This window comes from Podarcis cretensis (assembly GCF_951804945.1).
Source record: "Podarcis cretensis genome assembly, chromosome: 12".
Lineage (NCBI taxonomy): Eukaryota > Metazoa > Chordata > Lepidosauria > Squamata > Lacertidae > Podarcis > Podarcis cretensis.
Window position 1 is genome coordinate 33905805 of NC_137181.1, and position 21237 is coordinate 33927041.

Consider the following 21237-nt stretch of genomic DNA (forward strand, 5'->3'; position numbering starts at 1 on the left):
CTCATGGAAAGTTACAATTCATTTACTTCTCTCTATGGAAATAAACACTGCAATATCAAAGATGCTTAGGTCTGACTTTCTTACTGAGATGATATTAAAATTAAAGTACTCCCAAAACATTCTGGAAGCTGAAATTCAGTACATACTATCATTACAAAAAACCCTCTACTAGTAAACAATTAATTTTTTTTGTCGCTTTGCCTTGAAAATCAGGACATGGAGGTCTGCTTCTTAACAGCATCTAACACCTTAGCACTGAGTAATCTAAAGCATAAGAAACATTGGTGTACTGGAGTTCCTCTGCTTTTTGGCAAGCTTGAAACATCCTCAGGTGGCCATGTAGGAAGGAGTGGGGAAAAGAACACAAGTTTTAAAGTGTGGGAAAGCAAGCAAACCTGTTGGGTTTTCTCTGTCACAGCTTTAGCAATCCCCATTGTGGACAGTGGAGAATTCCAGTAGTTGCCAAAAATGCATACTTATTTGTAGAATGCAAGCTTCATTTACTAGTATGGAATATGCCTGCTCACCTGTTAGAAGAAATGGTCTATACCTCTCAGTTCAGGAGTGGGGAAGCCGTGTCTCTCCAGCTATTGGACAACAGCTTGTCCCTGTCCATTGGCCATGCTGTTTGGGGAAATCGAAGTCCAGCAATATCTAGAAGGGCAGTGGTTCCCAATCCTTGCTTTAATGTGTGCATGTTTTCGCAATGTGGTGTTGATAAAATAATTTTTTTAAGGCTTGTCTATTTAAGCGAACAGTTGGAATCTAGAAGTCAGCAAAGAAAGTGTAATATTTTAATATCAGTTTAAGAACAAATAGCAAGAGAAGTGTAATTGAAGTTTTTGCTTCATCTCCGTTTGTTTAATTTAGGAAAGTTCTGCAGCTGAGGTTTGCCAGAGTAATCTTCTTGCCAAACACATTGTGCTGCAATTGCTTATATAATTATGTTTAGAAAAAGAACAGCAAAGAATAATCGGAGTTCCAAACTTTGCATATTTACCTCCACATTATTCTCCTGCAGTAAGCTTGGGAGAGGAAAGGAATTTGTGGTAGTTACAAAATAGTTGGGGAGCATTAAAAGCATACACACTGGTTCATGTGATCTGGGACTGTATGAAATAAAAGAAACCTGAATGTTTATGGGTCTAGCTGACCTATTTTCCTCTAAGTTCCCGAGGAGCCTTGCAAGCTGTTTGGTTTATGAATTTGTGTAGGTGTTGTTAAAATATCAATAATTAGCTGCAATTTCATGATGTTAAATTTCAGTCACATTTCCAAAACCTAAGGAGTAGGCTGTCCTTTCAGAGAAGGAGACCACAACCATCTCACTTCTATATTCTTAACCTGGGGCTGAGGAGGGAAAAAAGGAAGAGGGAGAGTTTTAGAGTATGAGTGGTATATGTGTGTGTGTGTGTGTGTGTGTGAGAGAGAGAGAGAGAGAGAGAGAGAGAGAGAGAGAAGGAAAGAAAGAAAGAAAGAAAGAAAGAAAGAAAGGGACAACTGCATCTTGTTCCTGTTATAGAACCTTTCACATGAACAAATTCCACATTACTCTTCTGAAAGCTTTTAGTATGTCTGCAATCATGTTTGTCAACTCAAATGAATTCTGAGAAGATCTCTATGTTGCTGCTTTATGCAGCATATTGGCTGGAAGTGGGGTGAATAAAAAAGCAAATTGTCTCTTCAGCTAGATGTGCACATGAGGTTCCTGAAATGTGGGCCACAGCTGTAGCACAGCAGCTTGCTGCAATGTACCAAACAAAGATTTTACAGGGAGCAGGATGTCAGAGCTAGGGAGTTTCGAGAAATGGAGAAAAACAGCATAGGAGGTGAAGCAAATAAATCAACACACCCACACTCACACTGTTTTGTGTGTGGCTTCAGGATAGGAGGGCCTGCAGAAAAGGGTAAATTGAAATAGTGAGAGCAGTTAAATTGTGGGCCACAATGCCAAGGGAGTGCTGGGTGGCAAACAGTGGTTGAATGTGATCTGTTGATGTGAACTAACTAAATAGTTCAGTCTGCTTTCCTTAGGAAGATACTGGGCTTGCCACCTATTGTAGGGAATTCAGTAGGAAGTGTGTATTCAATCACCTGAAACAGTGGCTAAGTTTGCCTATTTCTGCAGCTCCTGCCAGTTATATCTCCTTATTGCCCTCAGATAGTTAGTCAATTGATGACAGAGATGGAGAAGGAGGCATTTCGTTTGGGCAATTACAGGTTAAAGTTTTGGACAATTATGAGTTAAACAGGACTCAACTCCTTGTTGTTCAAAGATTAATGATTTAGATCTACAGTATGTGAGAACTGCCGCTAACAAGTCCTGTCCCCATTACTCCTTAATAACCCTATAAATTATGGAATCCGCTCAGCTTCATTCCCATATACACGAACTGTCTCTGAGAACAGGAGAGAACTTATCCTTGCTCATTTTAATGTGCTGCTTTCTGCACGGTTGAGTGGATGATTTAAGAAGGCCATGGTTAATGTATGGTTGTATTTGTGTAGGGCTGGAGCAATATAATCTGCTGATCATGTTCTTCTTCACCATAATGTGCAGAATGCATGTATAGAAAGGTTGGTTCTCCCAGTGTTAAGAACTCTTCTAGGAAGATCTCCTAAAAAGTTGGTTAAGGGAAGTTGTCTCTTATGTTACTAAGAGGGTTAATTAATTCTGACTTCAATGCAGATAAGTTGAAATTCTATGCTGGCTTCTTGAGAGAGAGAGAGAAGTATATTTGTATGTATCTGTTTTTAACTGTTTAAACCAGCTTTATGTTTTATTTGGGAATCTAATTTGATGAGTCTCTGTAATAAACTGTGCATTCATGGATGCATGAACTCAGGCCTGGGAGTAGAATGTGGCCTCCAGATACCCCCATCCAGCCCCATCCAGCCCCCAGGCCACACCTCCACTCCAGGAAAACACTTCTCTTTGGCCCTGCTCCAAACACTCTCCTTGAGTGCTTTTGCTTGGCTAGAACATGTCCTTGAATGGTGACTGACAATGCCTCTCGTTGGTCTGGATGGAGGATGTGTGGGTATAGAACTCTTTGGCTTATGCACAGCTAAAATGGTAGCCTGCTGTGACCAGTTGCTGGAAGAAGGCCAGGGCCTTCTTCTCCTGCTTGTGGGATTCCTGAAGGTGATGTCTGGCCAGTATGGGAAGCAGGATGCTGCCCTGGATGGATATTCCGTTTAATCCAGCAGGCCTTTAATCCAGCAAGAAGTGATGGCAGTTCTAAACCAAGGGTAGCCAATGTCACGGTGCCCTCCAGTTCTTGTGCTCCCATCAGCTCCAGCTGACATGGCCAGCCATCAGGGATGTTGTGTGATGTGGAATCCAGCAACAATTTGGGGGACACTGCGTTGACTGCTACTGCTTTAAACTCAAACAATAAGAAGTGGTTTGAAACATGACCTGAGCAGTACTACCATTGGTGCTTGGAGCTTCTGCTTATAACCATGTTCTTTTAAACTGATGAAGAGTGCATGCTGGTTGCCTGTAAAATTATCTTTTTTAGAAGATGCAGATTCAATCTGCATTAAGTGTGGTTTAACTTCTGTTAATTCCACCTTGCAGGTATATGGCTTTTTATAGCGAGGAATGGAGGCTATTAGACCTCACTCAGTTCGGATTCTTAATAAAGCATGAATATATTGAAACAACCTCTTTGCTTATAGACGCTGAGCATTCCATGTCTATTCCAGCAATGAGGAACATCCTGGAAAGTTACTATGAATAGACACATTAAACTGTTCAGGGGAAATACCTTTCTTTCAGGTGTAATAATAATAATAATAAAAGGTTGGCATGCTTAGACTGCCAAGAGGCTGAGAAAAGGATGAACTTATATTCTTCACATTTTCAGGCCTCTCATTATTGTAGCCTCTGAGTTCACTGCAATATTTGGTGTAATCATCTTTGTAAACACTCTGGGGATCTAGAGCACAGGGAAAGCAATTGACTCTGCTGACGTCACTCAGGGTTCTGCGGTAGCAGACTGAGGTTCTGATGTGGGTCTTCCCATTTTTTATTGTGCTAATCCAATCGTTTCTTGGAGCTCAATCAGGCACTCCCCAACCCCCCAAAAGGAATGGTATAGAAGCTCTAGAAACACACTATCAGTGAAAACATTGCTATCCATCAAAAGCCTGGGGAAAATATATATATTTACCTGGCACTATAAATACATCAGTGAAGGTACCAAGCAGACCTTAGTGGAGAGTGTGTTCCACAGATGGGGAGCCACAACTGAAAAGGCTCCCATCCCTTGTCATTCTCCTCCAAGCCTCCCTCTACCAAGGGACCCAGAGAATGTTCTCAAATAAAGTTCTGGGGACCCGGCTTGAGACTTTCCAGAATATATTGGGGTCGTTAGCTGTAAACTGCTTTGTAGATTTAAACCAGCACTTTGAGTTGGTCTCAGAAGTATACAGGCAGCCTGTTTAGTTATTACAGAATTGCTTTAAATGATCTATTCACCTTTTAACTTGTCAACAGTTGAGCAACCGCATTCTCTGCTAACTGGAGGTTTTGAAACAGTTTTTGAAGGCAGTCCTATGTAAAGCAGATATTAACAGTTAGGGAGACATAAGGGGGGAGTGTAAACTGTTGCGTGAATGCAGCCTCACTTAGGTCTATCAGTTTCAGTGGGTCTACTCTTGAGCAAAACTTAGCTGGCTGCAATCCTATGTTAAGACGGCAAATCAGTGCTTACACAGTGTTGGAAGCAAACAAATGTTAAGAAGTAGAGCAAGATAATATTTCCAGGTATTTGGTATTTGTATTGCCATACAATACTTCAGTATCTTTATATATAAAAAAGAGTCTCTCTCTCTTGGATGTTAATGCAAGCAAGTTATATACACTGGTTGATTAAGTGGAAAGAGTGGTGTTTGCTTCAATGAAACTATTTCATATTTCAAAAGAACTGGGAAGTGTGGGAAGTATTTCTTTCTGGCCCACTTGATAGAAGGTATAATTATTTTATGTGGCCGTCTTTGAACACAGATGAACATTCAGTTGTGCCTTTTTAAATGTATTTTTCTTTCACACTGAGAGGTGCAAGCACATATCTGCTTTCCCCTTTCAGACTTTTCACGGAAAGTATCAAAAGCAGCAAGTTACTTGCGTATCCACCCCTGACTGACGCTTCTATCCATAGCTATTGGAAGCAAAAACATCTTAAGAGAGAACTGTTGTCTTTCAAAGAGCTACATTTGAGCAACTTCCATACCGTTCAGTGGTGCACAATAGGCTGGGTTCATTTTATTCTTCCTTTTTTATTTTCTGAAGTAGCAAAACTTCCATAGATTTCAGTGGTTGCAGCGAACCTTAGCAAACTGACACTTTGAAAGAGTGAGTCTCAAATGAAGCAAAAGGTATGTCTGTTACTCAGATGATCTCGAAGGACACTGCTTGAGTATTTTTTCTGTGCACCATTAAATAAGTGTTTCCTTCGATTGCATGATGCAACAAACAGGCCTCCTGTGTAGTAACATTTACTTACAACAACACCAGAACCGATTTAATTGAACACAGCTCTGTGAGCCTTTAGGGACTAGGCCTTGTCTAAATGAATGGCTAATTCCTGCAGCTATAAAGCAAATGCCAAATCCCACTGGGAGGAGGTAAATGCTTGTGTTTTGTTGTTTGCTTTGCTTGTTCTAAACTATGCTATCATTAAGGAAATGTTTACATCCTGTTTCTGTTACATGTTCTTAACCATTCAGTGTGCATAAGCTGTAAGGATCAAAATAAGTTGTTTTTTTAAATGCAATAAATAAAGCTCTGTTTGCTTTTGGAAGGGTGGATTATCAGGCATTGTTTGTAATGGTTTCAGAAAGCATTTCACATTTGCCTTTTTGAAAATGAATAAATAGGTTCAAGTCCTCAGGTGGATTTGCATAGGTGGAAATGCTTGGGAACAAATGATGCTTGGAGGTATATTTTTCTTATGCCTATTCATCAGCCAGGATCTAGCATTCACTAGTTAATTCATAGTTTTTATTCATCTTTGTTACCAGCAGATACGTAATATGTCAGTTTGTGGTAATGTCACAATTTACCAGGCACACACATACAACCATTTCTCCCTGAATGTCAGCAGAGGCTGTGAAGAAATGTTGGTGATAGTGAAAAGATCACTTCAGGTATCTTCAGAGAATTATCTTCCATGCAGTGAAACTAACCAATATTTTTTTCATAAAGAAATAATGAGGGTACTCATACTGAAAGTGTGTGGTGCATATATTCATTAATCAGGTATGTGTAGGGGAAAGTGCTCTCTAATCCTTTCTAAACAATACCAAGAAAGCAAAATTGCTTTTCTTTATGCAGCAGGTTCTGAACCCACCCAACTTTCAAAATTGGCCAGTGAGGCAGAACCTGATAAAAGAGTTGACCTATGGGACCAAAAAGGTTTCTCACCCCGATAATTAACATGTTGGGAAATATTAAGAGTTTTTATTTTAATTTGTTTTGCAAATGATCTCAATATTTATGGGAGGGGGCAGAGTCTGAGGGCCTCTCTGCATTTGCTCTTTATTGTGGTGTAGTTGCCTTTTGATCCAATGTTTTAGGTGCGAATTTGTCGTTGATTGTCTGCACCTGTCACATGTGACAGCTGTTACAGAGACTGTGCGAGGTTTTCCTTTCCACACTAATGGAGGATTGTTCCCAAATTGATAAAACTTCTAGGACTGTAGTCACACGCCTTACGTATCCTCGTTTTCTTCCAGCCAGAATTTTGGAGTTATAAGCATGTACACAACTTTTTTGTGGTTTACTGTGGGGGGGGGGGGATGCCTAGTTTTATAGAGTTTGAATGTTGTGGGAATAGCAGATTTGTAACAGGAACTATGTGTTTGCCTGAGGTATGACAAACTTGGTTATTGTGATAAAAAAAATTCCTCCGGCTAATGATTGTTTTCATGGGCAGTACTTTGACACAGTACCATCGTCTCTGTCTGCTATACTCAACTCCCATCAGCCCCAGCTATCATGGCCGATGGACAGGGACATGAAACTTAGGAAAAATGCCCAGCAGTTTTTGTTGCATTAACTTGTGGTCAGACACATGTTTTGACTTGAAGTTGAAGTGCCAGTTGGGTAAGTGTTACAAAGACTTGCTTCTATTGCTCTCTATATCCTTCATTGTCTTGGGTCCCATTCCTTTTTTATTATTTAACGTATCTCATAGGCCACATTCACACCATACCTTTAAAACACTGATACCACTGTAAACAGTCATGGCTTCCACCAAAGAATTATTCTATTGTAATTATAAAGACCATTATTAGTTTTAGTAAGAACAACAAGCCCCTTGCTATGATGTACGAACTAAAAGAACAGGGCAACAGATAAATTTCTGCTGTGTGGTGCATTATATCTAGTGGAAAAGAAGAAAAATGTAAAAATAAGCACTTCATAAAGTTTTATCTATTGTATGCATAACCTCTCCACATTTTTGTATAGAGGGCAAGGAGCAGACAGTGTAGTCATACACAGGCTGGAGGTGAAATGTCAGGTTGGTTGGTTGGTTGGATAGATGAGAGGAAGTCAGGTGACCCAGGTGAGGGCTGATAACAGGTAAGATGAGACAAGGGGAAGCAAGGCAGGTAGATAGGTGAGGAAAGGAAAGAAAAGAGAGTGTGTGTTTTGTTGCTTGCTAGAGTAGCCAAGAAAGAAGGGCCTCATCAGTGTGTCTGTGTCTCCAATGTCATTTCTCTGACTCACCTATCCAAATGGCAACTAGCTTCACCTGGTGGTGGGGATGGTGTTGGGTTTAGGGAAAAGCAGGTTCACATATTGTATTTATGTCTTTTCTTCCATGGAGCTAGAAGCCATTAAGGGTGAGGACACTGCATAGTTGGAAATGGTAAAGGATTCTGGTGCTGTTCTTTTGATCAAATCAGCTGTGCAGTGGGGCTGCTATGAAGTGCAAAAACAATCTGATCCTGTATCTCAAATTCTACATCATGCTCACGGATATGTGCAACAGGAGGGATGCACTAAGGTACTATTTTGATAGAATAGCTCAGCATGGGCTTTGTGGTTGTCTGGATAGTAGCTGATTTAGTGTCAGTGATGAGGAACCAGACGCCCTCCTATTAGTGTTGGAGTCCATCTTACGTCGTCCCTGACCCTTGGCCATTGCAGTTGAATGGTGTCTGGAGGGCCTCAGGTTTTCCACCTGGTTTATGTGGAACTTTATTGCTAGTCCTTTTTAATATATTGAATGTATTCATGTGGACAAAGTAGTTTTTTAAAGGGCTGTAGTCCAAAACATTTGCACACAAATACTGACTTAGGCAACAGTCCCCAAACTTCTTCATGTACACATGCACAATGTTCTTTCCATTGGGTGGAAAAATGCACATGTAACTGAGTATTTTTTTCCTCTAAACTAAACTTGCTTACTAACCCCCCCCCCCCACAAAAGCAGTAAGTTGCAAGGTGATGGTCACTACATCTTTCTGTGCTTCACAATATTGCTTCCCTTACATTAACCTCTCTTCCCTTATATGTTTTGCATGGCATAGTATCTGTTGGATTATTTAGAGCCATAATCCAGAATAAGAAATGCACAGATTGGGAATTTCTTTCCACCTTCACCTTGATGCAATTCCTTTTTTTATATAATACAATGCTATAGAGAGAATAGATTGAATCCAGAATGAGTGAATAGTACTTTGTGAATTTTGAAGTCGATGGGATTAAAGTCATGTCCTATTTATATCAATGGAGACTCAATGCAGCCTGTATCCAACTCATTGACTTGAGCCACATAGATCCTCCATACAACTTTTCTGTTCAATTTTAAGTTTTTTTTTATTCATATGAAATCAAAAGTACAATCAATGCAACCTGTTTGCTGAGCATTCATCCTGATTTGATTTGCACAAGGCATATATTATATTTGGTCTTTATTGAGCATTCACTCCGATTTGTTTACAGGAAGGTTATTCACCAACAAGCATTCATTCCGATTTTCTTGTGGGGTGTTTATGCATCTTCCTGTTAATCAGTCATTCATTTCACACTTTTCAACACATTTCTCCATCACTTTCCTAACTGCAAAAAAGACAGTCTCTTTTTAAAGTGGATTTATACAGAGCACTTCCATCCACTTTAATTGTGTAAGCCTTAATTCTGTGGCTTGAATCCCTTCTGCAAAACACTGACTGTCTGGAGAGGGGCCCTAGGTGAGCCACTGATTGTTATATTGCTTCCACGAAGCAGCTGTAACCTATGCATCAAAAAAAAAAAAAATGCTTCTTTTACAAAGCAACTTTTAGAAACAATTAGAAATACATAAAAGGGACTATTATATCACCTTGGATTTTTCATTAGTGGCTGAGTTAATTGGATTCACTGCCTTAAATATTGGAGTAATAATTAGAATAACAAATTATTTTGAACACCCAAAGAAAGCATGTTTGACAACTTTTAATTTTTTCCCACCCACTCTCTGCTTTTTCATTTGTCTCTTTAGCAGCCAGATGTGTTTTTTTTTTTTTTTTTTGCAGCAGAACTTACTTCCAATGAATCTGAAAAAGCATTTAAAAGGTAATTTGCAGATTGGTTATTTTATGAGTAGCGGGGACATAGCATGCCAAAGAGGGAGAGGGTGGAAGTTCCATGAAGCACTTGAATAAGAAGTGCAGAGTGCCTTTGAAAACCTGTCCTGCACAAAGGAGCACTTTGCATGCCCAGTGTTTGATGCCAGCCTCTTTCTCATTGTTCGCCCCCCCTCCACCTCGACCTCTGAAATGCTTAAAGATCTGAGAACAAAAAAATGGTGGAAACATCCAAATAGAGAAAGGAGGAAGCAGCTCTGACACATAAAAACTTTTGATTGTGAGAAGGACTAGGAGAGGAGTGGGGATCCTTTATCAGCCAGAGGGCCACTTTCCTTTCTGAGCAACCTTTGGGCACCACATTCCATAGGTGGACAATGATGCTAATGACAATGATGATGATAAAAATAAAATAAACAAAGGAACAACCAGAAAAGGAGAAATGGTAGAGGTAAAGGTGGCAAAGAGTGGATACTAGCAAATGCAGTTGCACAGCCTTATGTGTGTTATTAGTATTAAGCACAGGGTTATGTGTGTTACTAGTATTAAAAAGGTTGTTTTCTGTCCCTAATACATAGAAATCATAAATGTCTTGCATAGTTAATCCAAGCCTTCCAGGGTACATAAAACCCTGAAAATGAGCCAATTGTATCTCTCTCTCTCTTGATTATTTCCCCCTGAGCTTGAGGTGTGGTTATCATCACCCAGGGCTTTTAAGCACTTCCATTGAATGTTTGTTTTGAACTGAAAACAGATTGGAATTTACACCCCAGTGCCGCCTGAAGTACTAAATGATTAAGTTCAGTTTTACTGCTTATCACAAACTGGAAAGGAATAAATCATAATTACACATGCCCATTTGCTTTGCTTACTCTTCCATCACATACTTTATCCTCCAGTGCTACAAACTAATTTCCTCCTGTGAAAATAACCACTTGCATGGATCAAATAGCATCATGTATATTAGTCTGTGTGTCAAGTTGTTTATTTGCCTGGTGTTTTGATTTATTTCCATATTGTTTGTTAATTGTATTATATGCACCTTTGTTTTTTCAAAACAGTATTCCACAGTCAGCTTCTATAGGATGGTGTCTTACATTAAAAACAAGCAAACAACAAAAACCTTAAGACAGCTTTTTCCATGGATATTTCTTGTGTGTGAAATCTGGAACTGGCTGTTGGTGGTCAGAAAAGAGAAGGCCTGGTCTTAAAATGATCCAGGTTCTGATATTGCACTCTTCTTGTTGCATTTTCTTTGGAGTAAATTTAGTTTACCCTTTCTCTCCAAGGTGTGCTAGGGTTAGTATTTACACCAGAGGTAGCAACCCATTTTCAGCCTGAGAGCCACATTCCCTAGTGGATACCCTTTCAGGGCCCACGTGCCAATGGCAGGTGGGTCAAACAATGCAACTCTTATCTTTGTACACTAGGTTACAGTCCAGACATTCAAAGACCAGAGATTCCTACATGAACATCTCTCATTCTGGGCCAGCAAGAGGCAATATTACTGTTTAAGCACACATTCCATTCCAGTTGAGAAGGAGGTGGAGCAGGGCTGGTGAGAGATGTGGCCTGTGCAGAGTCCTGAGAGCCAAATAGAGAGGCTTGGAGGGTTGCATTTGACACCCCCCACCCAGCCCGAAATTCTATACCACTGACTATTACAATCCTGGATTCTATTACCAATATGTTTGCCAGTTGACCAAAATAGCACCTCTGCAGAAATCAGCTGCTAAAAGTTTCCCCCCACCATGGAAACAAAGGCACACAGGAAGTTAAAAGTTGGCAACGCTGTTTACAAACTCAGGGGAGTTTGTGTCAGCTTCCAAGCAGCTGAAGATTAATCAGCAATTCTCCAGCTAAGACTTGGTTGTGCCTGCAGCAAAATGAGGTGAGAATGAGGCTCTTAAGACTGCACATATTTTTGAAATTGGCTCTTACACGTGAAAAACTTACTGCAAGCAGAAGAGTAACACAACTAGGAAATGACCTGGTTAGCATCCTGAGCACACCCAGCCCAAGGAGGACAAACAGCCGGTAGTTTAATTTTTATTGACAAAGCACACAGTTATAGTATCTTCTAAGGTACACACATACACACTTCTGGCAGCTAAGTGGCTGGCATCCCCTCTGCAGGCTTGTGCTCCGAGCTGGACGGTTGGAGCAGCTGTGCACCCCTGCCTCCACCTGAACTTCAGTACCCTTGCCTGATGGGGCGTGCACAAGCAACCTGTGACTTCTACAGGGAAGTCGCTACTGTGCTTGCCTCTTCAAGTCCCTCCTGGTCCTGGGAGACAGAGGGGAAGGGGATGGAGGGGATTCTATTGCCCCTCTCAAGAACAGTCTCTTCCTCCACTTCTGTCACATCCTGCACATCCTCCCCTGTCTCCGACTGCTCCGACTATTCCCCTTCCTCCAGCCCTGGCTCCTGCCTCACAGGTGGCACAAAGCTCCATAAATCACTGACCTCTTCCTCTGGATAAGTCTTGAGGGTCCCCCTGCCTCTGCCGCACACTCCCCAGAGCCCTTTCAGTCCCTGACAGATAGAACCATTCACCACAACATGCCTTTCTTTTCTTTTCACTTCGGGGGGAAGCATTCAACAGCCTGTAGCGGTACAGTCCACTCGTGTTATTGCAGGATTCCATACTGGGGGTCACCAACATGGTGCCTTTGGGCACACATCACCCACAGTGCGGACAAACAAGGCTGCACATGTTCACAGCCGGCAGCGAATGAAAACAGCAGCATTCTGCTCTTACAGTGGGAAGCCTGCAAGCAACACCGCACCTGTGATTCCCAGCAGCTGAGATTCAAAGGCACAATGCCTCCAGCATTAGCAGGTAATAGAATCCAACATTGGCCTTTCTTGGTATCAGTTAAAAATCCCCACAAATATTCCTCCTTGTGATCTCATGCCCATGAATTCTGGGAAGAAATTGTACAGAGACGGGTGGGAAAAAAAGCTTAGGTGCACTGATGTATGGAACTAACTCTTAGTTACTGTGAACAGGCACTGCCTGCCAATTGTTCTGAATTATACAGTGGCAGTTTGCTTGGTCTTTTGGCATCCTGTGGAGACTTGGAAGGGACCACCAAGCCTATTTTGACTATATGAACAGAGGATTCCGGGGGGAAGGGGGGACAGAAAAAGCCATTACATAGCAAGCAATCTAGGCTCAGTTTTTCGTGAGGATTTTTATTCGTCTTCATTTCCTGCAGTGTCGAGATCTCTAAGGAGCTTCCTTTTCATGCATCTGTTTCAGGGGTGGGGTGTGTGGCATGTGTGTGTTGGAGAAACCTTTTTTTAAAAAAATTAAAAAAACCAGGGCAGAACCTATTTTTCCCAGCCTTCCCTCTGTCCCTCTTGCCTGATGGCAAGTCTGCCATCAAAATCACACAAACCCTTTCTTAACTGTAGGTGGTTGTTCATTTATTAATGTAAACACCATGCGCCTTGGATGTGCGAGCACTAAAAATAAACTTGCAAAGATAAAAATAGATTTCTGTGAGGTTTTTTTTTTTAAGATGCTGCTTAATCAGAACCAGCTGCAAGCTGTCTAGAAAATGTAAGTTATATGAGCCAGATGGCTTTTGCCCCTCCTTTATTTTTGCTTTAGACAGCATGTAATTTGGGTGACTGCAGCTTCAATAATGTATTTTACCAGTCAAACTGTTTTGATAAACATATTTGTTTTAGAGCAGACACTTTTAATTAGGAAGCTAGTAAAAATGTTAATTTCTTTTAATCCTTCCCTTCAGGGGTAAGTCAAAAGAGGTTTTCAGCAAGGCACGGAATTCTTGAAGGCATACGACCTAATCCCAAAGCCAACATGTAAACATGTAGTTAACTTGTTTTTCCATTGGGCTGTGGTATTGGTAAGAGCTGGACCTATATTTGTTCATGGACAACCTGTATTCTTAAGAGGAAATGTGTAACACACACACTTTCTCTTGACGTCAGACAATAAAAGGCTGTGTAAATCATTGGTAGCACTTGAGACTTGGCTAGGAGGCAGGACTGGCTTAAGAACACAGCCTTACCACTGCTTCTGCTCGATGGTGCTCGTATCTCTGGGCTGCCCGGCTGCCCACAGCGGTGGCTAGGAGAGACTTGGCAGTGGGGAGTGGAGTGTCCTGGCGCTAGCGCTGATCTGGGACTATTTGTCTTAACTGGATGGTGCTGGCATCTTTAAATCCACCAGCTCTGCACATGAGAACATAAGAAGAGCCTGATGGATCAGGCCAAACACCCATCTATTCCAGTATCTTCCTGGTCATACAGTGAACAACCAGATGCCTATGGGAAAACTGCAAGCAGGACTTGAGTGCACTGCACTCTCTAAAATTGTGATTCCCAGCAACTGTTATTCAGAGGCATGTTGCCTCTGACAATGGAGTAAGAACATAACCATCACTTTTAGCCATGGATAGTCTTGTTCAGAGATGTCAGAGAATTCTGTTACAAATGGAGGTGGCAATCGCAATTCCCCGCCCCCCACCCCCGCCCCAAGTCTGGAACAGAAATCAATCCAGATAATACGATTGATGTCAGTCATATTGGAGAATATAGGAGAATACTTTAAAGCCTTTACAGTAGAATTATCACTATGGCTAACTAAACTCTTTAACTCAGTGCTAGAGGGAGGACATATCTCTCTAACTTTGCACATGTCAAAATTAACTTTGATATTGAAGCCCAAGAAAGACTCCACAAAACCTGATTCATATAGGCCAATTTCCTTAATAAATGTGGACGCGGAACTATTCACAGCTGTGATGGCTAAGAGATTAGATGTTTTAATAGGTCAATACATCACCACAGATAAAACAGGATTTATACCCTCAAGGAATATAGCAGACTCTAAAAGGAGAGTTTTCAATGTAATCTATGACTTGCAGCTACAAAATGCTCCAGGGGCATTAATTTCAGTTGATGCTTTTAAAGCATTTGATAGGGTTGAATGGTCGTATTTAAAACTCTTACATTCTAAATTATAATTTGGGGGGGGGGGAATTCTACATGATTCAGCAAATTTATTCAAAATATTCAGCTATAATTATGTAAATGGATATGATGCTGCTGCAATAAACCTCAGCAGGGGCACCCGCCAAGGATGCCCTCTGTCGCCACTGCTGTTTGCAATGGCAATAGAGATCTTAGCTATACAACTACATGCAGATGCCTCTGTGAATGGAGTTAAAATAAGAAATGTTGTACATAAAGTTAATATGTTTGTGGATGACATATTGACAATGGTGCAAGAGCCAATTGTTGCGCTTCAATCTTTGAAAGAACATTTAGAAAGTTTTCATTAAGTTGCAGGATTGCAAATTCATTATGCAAAATAAAAAATACTAGATATAGGAATAAAGGGGGTTTAGGAATACTGAATCTTGAACTATACTATGCAGCTTTCCGAATTAAATCATTGATACCTCTCATTAAAGGCAAAGTGGATATTCCTTGGATACAGATAGAAAGTGCCCACATAAGACCATCAGTATGCACTCTGCCCTTCATGAAGCTATCTCACATGGAATGAGAAAATGTGGGGAACCCATTTTTAAAAGTATCATTAATGGCGTCGTGGAAGGGGAACTCAGTATTGGCTCCTAGGCCTTCACCACTGATGCCTCTGCTAAATCACCCATCATTTAAACATGCAGACAATTATAACCAATTCAGAGATCTTTAAACACATGTTTTCTATAGAATTAGAGATCTGTTTGTAAAAGGTAGAGCAATATCAAAAAAGGACCTGGTGGCAAAGGCAAAAGGAATAAAATGGTCCTGGCTACATCTGTATCAACTATGCACTTTTGCAAAACATCTGGAATGAAGGGGTGAGTGGCTTCAGACCCTTGACACCTTTTGAATCACTATGTAACAGACCTGGGCATGACACAAAAGGGGCAGTCTCAATGATATATGTATGATATTAGACAGCTTTGCAGGAAATGTGGAAGATATTCAAATGAGATGGGAAACTGACAGGAATTTCAATAATTGATAGGAATTTCAGTAAGTGGAAAAGCATAGGAATCAATATGGCAAAATTCATCTTTAAAAACAATTTTGGCGTGCCTCCAGAAAATTTCCCTTAAAATTTTCTTTTGGTGGCATTGGACCCCCCCACGCCTTGCCAACATAAATCCTTTAAGCTCACCATTATGTTGGAAAGGTTGTGGAGAATGAGGTTCCTATTTCATGTTTGGTGGGAGTGCACCATGGTCCCCACCTTTTGGGAAAAAGCATTTAGTCTGACCTCCAAAATCACTAAACAATATATCCCTCCTAATTTGGCCTTACTATCATTAGATTTGACTCCAAATTCTATCCTTAAATCTAAAGAATAAATTTCCTTCCTGTTCGCAGCAGCTAGACTAGTTATTGCTCAAAGATGGAAGGAAACTTCTAAAATACAAATAGAGGCTTGGGTTAAATAACATCTGGAGCATTGCTGTATCAGAATGCCTCACATACCATCGGTGACTAATCAAAGGCAACTCCCCCAAAAATACATTTGACATAATCTGGTGTCTCTTTTTCTCTTTTATTGAAGAAGAACCCAATCTTTTAATGCCACCAACATCACATGGGTGTCTGTGGAGGGGATATATTGATTGAAAATGTATTGTATTGTAACTGTATTATAACTTTTGAATATATATATATATATATATATATATATATATAAATAATGATTGGTGCCAATTCAGTAAATATGGTCTGTTTTCACTCAAACTTTCTTGTTTGCTTTTTAAGCAAGAGAGATACACTTTTTCCTCCAGACCATTATTATTCAAGTGGGTTGGACGCCGTCCCAAAGCCTATCCTTTCGTCTTATAGCCTCACTTGCAAAGATGGGTTCTGAGCATATCTCATGTGCTAAGAAGGGCTAGGAATTGCTTGTTTCTGAGACCCTGGAGAGGTGTTGTTGGGCAGAGCAAGCAATGCTGGGCTAAATTAATGTTTCGGGTAGCTTCTACATTTTTCCAGACTCTGCTTGCAAGGTGACTTTCCTGCTTTGAGGCAGCAGAGCTCACAGAAGATGAGAAAGTCAGAGTTCAGGGGTGATAGTTAGAACCATGATAGTTGAGGAATGAATTTCATTATGATTTATGCAAGTAGGTACAGAAAGATTATGCAGATTCCAGAGGTTGGGAAAAGCTGGAAGGTGAGATAAGAGACTTGCAGGACCATGGATAGGTCACTGGGTGCATAAAGCTTGGTCTGATGACATCCCAGCTGCATTTGAGAATCCTCACATGGCCGTTTCTCCATATTTGAGTTCTGGTTGCTGCCCAGGACCAGATAAATGCAGTCACAAACTTATCTCATGAAATAAAATAAAAAATGGTCCAGTAGCACCTATTTTTGGTCATCTGCAAACTATCCCTTGCTTTTTCCTGTAGGACTAATTGCAGTCATTAACAGTCATAAACAGGTTTACCATACGCATTGAATCAATCACCCATCTCCTACTACCCTCCTGAGAAAAACCACACCCCTCCCTCCCACTATATATAAGGGTCTGGTGACTTCTGTTTCAGCACACAAAAGCTTATACCCAGAACAAACTTAGTTGGTCTCTAAGGGACGCAGGTGGCGCTGTGGGTTAAAGCCTCAGCGCCTAGGACTTGCCGATCGAAAGGTCGGCGGTTCGAATCCCTGCGGCGGGGTGCGCTCCCGCTGCTCGGTCCCAGCGCCTGCCAACCTAGCAGTTCGAAAGCACCTCCGGGTGCAAGTAGATAAATAGGGACCGCTTACCAGCGGGAAGGTAAACGGCGTTTCCGTGTGCGGCTCTGGCTCGCCAGAGCAGCGATGTCACGCTGGCCACGTGACCCGGAAGTGTCTCCGGACAGCGCTGGCCCCTGGCCTCTTAAGTGAGATGGGCGCACAACCCCAGAGTCTGTCAAGACTGGCCCGTATGGGCAGGGGTACCTTTACCTTTACCTTTAAGGTGCTACTGGACAATTTTTTAATTTTTTAATTTATTTTGACCGTGTCAGACCAACACAGCTACCTACCTGAATCTTATCTCACTGGTGTGTCACTAACCACTGTGATGGGGGGGCGCTTGCTCTCCCCATCTTCCCTCCTCCCAGATACATCTCCCCACCCCCAATAAAAATGAACAACAACAGCAAGAAACCCACATGAATAAAAAACAGTAAAAATAGCTAAATAAAATATAATAAAAGAAGTATCAGTTCAAGATATTCTCAGCATCAAACAACTAAAAAGGCACCCCATATCCCACCATCCCTCTTCTGTTTCTGTTTCTTTCCTTTAAAAAAACCTTTCTATCAAGCTTTCTCATTAAAAACTTCTATTTATTATTTCAACATTTTTGATAATCGTTAAAACTGTTGCTGCTGGTAATCTTTGATTCAGAGGCAGCATGACCCCTGTGTAAGTAGTTATCTGATGAACTGCAGGCTTTGAATGGTTTTCTTAAGCCTTCATGCTAATACTTTTCTCAATTTTTTCCTTGTGTCACAATAATTATATTTTAAGTCTCATGGCAGTCTTCTGTGCTCAGAATGTGCTTAAAAGATCTTATTTGCATCTCCATCCTGAATAAATTAAAATAATGCTGTCAGAAACAGCTTCATAGGAATTGAGTTTCCATATCTTTCAATTCCTGTTCAAGTTTTCTAATCTGGTGAAAATGTTTAACAATTCAGATGCAAAAGAAATGCAAATACCTTTGATAGATGCATTCAGCAAGTCGTCTGGGTGCTCAGAGAGATAAGATTAATAATTAAATTTCTGAGAATTTACTAATGTTCCTAATCACAGCTGCAAGTTTTGGATTGTTGTTGCTTTCTTTTATCTTTAATCGGGAACAGGGAACATTTTAAAGTGGCAGTAGATCTTGCTGTCAGAGCAAGCTACAGTAGTAACGCTTATATATTGCATAATGATGTATGTAAGAAAATACTGAAGTGTTTTGATTTCTTTGAAAATAGAATAGCAGATCTGCTGCGCTACTTGAAAACCTACAATCGCAGCCTGAATATTTTACCCATTTAAATATGTTGCATGGAATTTCTGAATCTTACTTTCAGTATTTTTTCAGGGCAAACCTATGCGTATCTGCTTAGAAGTAAATCCCCTTGAGTTCAATAGGACTTAAATCTGAGCAGACACTGTTAGGAGAATCAACCACCAAAGTATTAAAATGTTGTTTGGGTCTTTTTTTAATGCCAACACAAAGTGGGTGCTACAGTCTTAAAGAGAGTTATGCATGAGCAACTGTGACTAAATTCTATAGAATTTACTTCCATGTAACCTACTTCATTTGCCTATTATCCCAACTGCACTTTTACACAAAATAATGAAATGTGCTTTATTTATTTTGTGAGATTGTCCTACTGACTCAAGTCTTCTTCACATGTTATTCAGATATATAGCGCAAACATGGTGAAAGAGCAGCACATTTAGCATGCTCATTAACCCACGTCCCTGCTCCTGCTCCTGCCATTGACACATTGCCTCCATATACCATGAAGGTAGTGATGGTGCACCCTTTCCTTAAGAAGACCTCCCTGGGCCCAGAAGTATCAAACAATTACCACCCAGTGGCAAATATCCCCTTTCTTGGCAAGATGCTTGTGAAGATGGTGGCTGTCCAGCTTAAGGCATGCTTGGAGGAAGCTGATTCCTTGTATCTATTACAGCCTGGCTTCAAGCCTTGTCATGGTAACAAAAATGGGTCACCTTTGTTGGTGACATTAATCAGGAGAGAGATAGAGTGAGACCTTGCATGTTCTTCTTTTCGAAACTATTGACCACAATAGCCTTCTGGAGTATTATTGGTGGTTGGGGAAACTGTACTTCAGTAGTTCCACTCTTGCCTCCAAAGCCATTTCCTGAAAATAGTCACGCGACACTCCTGTTCAGTGCCATAGGAGTTGTCCTGTGGTGTTCCTCAGAGTTCCATCTTGTCCCCCATGCTATTTAACATCTATATGAAGCCTCTGGGAGCTGTCATTAGGAGGTTTGGAGTGAAGTGTGATCCATTTGCAGGTTACACCCAGCTCTGTTTCTCTGTTCCAACTGCATTAGGAGAGGCAGTTGAGGAACCAGTGCTTGGAGGCAGTGATGAGTTGAATGTAGTTTAATCAACTGAAGCTGAGTCCTGAAAAGATTCAGTTCTCATAACTGGGAAGTTTTCATAACTGAGAAGTGGGGAAACAGTTAGATCTGGATGGGACTGCACTCCCCTGAAAACTGCAACCTGCTGTTTGGATATGCTCCTGGATTCAACACTGTCACTGGCCTCAGTGCCTTTTTTCCACCTCTGGCTGGTTCTCCAGCTACAGCCCAATTTGGGCAGAGATGACTTGGCCACTGTACTTCATGCTGTGGCAACTTCCAGTTTGGATTATTGTAATGCGCTCTACATGGGGTTGCCCTTGTAGAAGACTTGGAAACTTCGGTTGGATGGAAAAAAATGCTGGCTGGGTTTCCCTTCAGATCTTGTATAACCCCTGTTTTTAAATAGCTGCACTGGTTGCTAGTTCATTTATGGGCTTAATTCAATTAACAATTTAATGTTTAAAAGCAGTAAATGATTTGGGTCCCAAATACCTGAAAGCCTGCTTCCTTCATATTGGGTGCTCTCTAGGTAGTTCCTCTGCCCTCAGAAGCTTGAAGTGCGGTGGCCAGGGAACAGTAGAGTAGCTAGCCAAGGACGGGGTGGGGTGGTCCACACTGGGCAGGGGGGCTGTAGGGCACCATGGGGGTCTGTAGGGTGGCACAGTGGCTGCTATGCATTGGGGGTGGGATTCTGGGCAGCAGAAGAGCTTGAGGTTGGCACGTCAGACTTCCTAACTCAACAACTTTGGTCCATCCCAGGCACCATTGAGGGTTGCTACACCGCTGCCCAGGAGAGGCAGAATACTGAATACACATCTGTTCACCCTGGCTTTTGACACTTGATATGTATATTTTTAGGACCCAACTTCTTTCTGTAATTTTAACTTGTTTAAGCCATTTTTAACATTGCATTTTAATATTAATGTTGTGCTTTAATTGCTGTAACCGTCCCTGGGAGCTTCATGTGAAGGGCAGGTAACAAACTGTAATAGAAGTGGTATAATTAATGAATTAATAATTATTTTGCAGGGGTAGAAATCTTTTGAGAAACTGGCGGACCAGTTTCAGCACAGCGCTAGCTTATATCTCTAAAGTTACTGACTGGCTGGAGATGCATGTTATGTTGGATATGGTGGAGCAAATCCAGTGTTCACTTTCAGCACTCCACGTTTCTTATGATACTTCAGCAAGGTCTGGCCTAATTCCCACCAAAGGCAGCATTTAGGGATTTCATTATAACACGGAATGCCTTTCAGAATTTCAGTTCTAGAGGTGCAGAACAAAGGGAAAAAAATTAGGATGTGACTAATTCTTCGCTTACCATTAACTTGCCTTTAATGGTGCGGTTAAAGGACAAAGAAGAATAGATGGTAGAACTAATTAAAAATACCACCAGGAAACCTGGATTAAGTATAGATTTGGATGAATAGCCTGAGAAATCCACTCTAAGCTCAATGGGGATGTTTTTGCATTGAAATGGTGTCCATTATAATTGGAAGCAATCGGAATGAATTAATCTGTTAACTAATTGTTTTACCCTC

General features: G+C 41.1%; 1 protein-coding gene and 1 long non-coding RNA gene across 3 annotated transcripts in view; one reads left to right on the forward strand and one right to left on the reverse strand.

Moving 5' to 3' along the window:
* LOC307199859 overlaps positions 1–21237 on the reverse strand; it is a 531299-nt gene that overhangs the window by 305718 nt on the left and 204344 nt on the right. The window lies entirely within an intron of this gene.
* The window catches only part of HDAC9 (histone deacetylase 9), a 474032-nt gene that overhangs the window by 75193 nt on the left and 377602 nt on the right, over positions 1–21237 (forward strand). The window lies entirely within an intron of this gene.